Source organism: Octopus bimaculoides, chromosome 13 (genome assembly GCF_001194135.2).
Source record: "Octopus bimaculoides isolate UCB-OBI-ISO-001 chromosome 13, ASM119413v2, whole genome shotgun sequence".
Lineage (NCBI taxonomy): Eukaryota > Metazoa > Mollusca > Cephalopoda > Octopoda > Octopodidae > Octopus > Octopus bimaculoides.
The window spans coordinates 24,333,023-24,335,162 of record NC_068993.1 but is presented as its reverse complement, the minus strand read 5'-3'; positions in this window follow the sequence as shown (position 1 = coordinate 24,335,162).

Here is a 2,140-nt window from a genome sequence, read left to right as displayed (position 1 = left end):
ATATATATATATATATATATATATATATATATATATATATAAATAAATAAATTTCTTACCTGTTTCTATGTGTCCATGTATAAATTTAGGCATATGCACCCATGCGCTTATGTATTCAGTTTATTTCTGTGTATGTACATTATATGCGTGTGTATAGGTGTGTGGTAGTTTGTATACATACATGCGTATGAAGAGAATATATCACACTCTTAGAATTCTGATTATGTCCTCCAGCACAAAGAGCTCAATCTCTCAGTTTCTGTGTCAATAAGTGCTTTCTACTTATAAAACTAATTTGACAAAACTATTGGCAGGAAATTAATCACAGTTTATTCTTGGGTCCTACATTTCTTTTCTTATTATTTGTAAAACCATTCATGCTCTTGTTAAAGGCAGGAGAATCACACATACCCATTTCCTCTGCTCAGTACCCCGAGATTTCATGCTTAGAAAAGTATTTTGAACATGAAAGATAAATAGTCGTACAGGTCCACGTTCGATGATAACGTTCAAATAGATTTTCATCGATTTATTAGTAGTCCGTAAATAACTTTAAATAGATTCCTTCTTGTGACAGCAGAAGCCAGTATGGACAAAAAGGTTCAAAATAGTATGTCACAAACTCATACACATACATATACGCGTGCACACACGTACCCACTTACATGCATACACACACGCGTGCATATTTATGCATACCTATGCAAATTCATTTGTTTATATGTGTAATGTGAAGCCAATGCTACTATCACATCAGCTTTCAGTAATCAAGGTATTGCACTATTATTAAGGAGATTAGAAAAAGATCGAACACTATTTAAACAACTTAACAAAAGCATTTAAGGAATGTCGGAGAAATTTGTAAGACTTTAAGATGAGACAAAGGACAGATGTGAGGAAGAGAAGTAACAATATATTGAATTCCTCGCGCAGAAATGGTTGAAAGCTTTCTTGTCTTTCCGAAATAAATATTGGCGGTTCTTCGAAAGACAACCAGATATTATGATGACTCGAGTTTCAACTGTCTTTTTCATGCATTTTTCTGGGGAAGATGCTGCAATTTTGTCTACATAACCGATCGTTGACGTACACCAGACTTGAGAGAGTATGACATTGTTTACGATATACTGATCTGACAGAAAGGTCCGATGCAAGGGAGATTGAACCATAAACAACAGGTTCTCATATACCGTCATATGCAGTCAGTTTACAGCCAAATTAGTTCCAAGTATTCTAAGTATCGCAGAGACTTAAGATGCATAAACAGTTAAGACAATTGTTAACCAATTAAGTCACAAAACTCACTGAAAAATTATATTCGACTAAGAATAACATGCTAGATATAACAGTATATATTTCCCAAATAGTACTTATCTATTAGAAAAAAAAACATGAACACATCGTCCCTGAACATAATGTATGTATTACAAAAAGAAGAATTTAGACAGACTGCTCGTCAGGACTGATCTTGGTGCAAACAGAACAATAGATGATGATGAAGAGGATGTTAACAACGTAACAACAACAGCAACATCATCAAAAAATTTTCTGCGAAGATCTAAAGTGCGTGCCATGTAAACGTGTTAACTTCACAGAGAACTAAATACAAGCTTAATACTAATAAGGACTTTAGAATTAGAAGAGTATTTAAGTTTTAACAACCCATAAGTTTGCAACACTGCTTCGATATTGACACCTCAAGAAGGCGACTTATTTGAACAGATATACGCAGACGCGCGTTCGTGAACGCGCACGTACACACACACACGCATATAATATAGGATAGGAAGCGTTGTACATGGCCGTGATTCACTTCCTCTACGCTGGTTACACGTAAGCCGTACTTACGCATATGCAGTTTCAACTACCAATAATTTTGTCATATTTCTCTGTTTCTTTTTATCGAGTTCTTATCTAAGTAGATTGTTTTACAGTTTTGTATTTCAGCATGTAGACATTTCCTTCATATGTGCATTGTACAAAATATATACATAAATAAATCGATAGACTTTCAAAATGATTAATTGATAGCAATTACTATATAAATAAGTAGAAAAATATATTCATTGAATATTCAAAGGGATAGGATACACACACACACACGCACACACACACGCACACACACACACACGCACACACA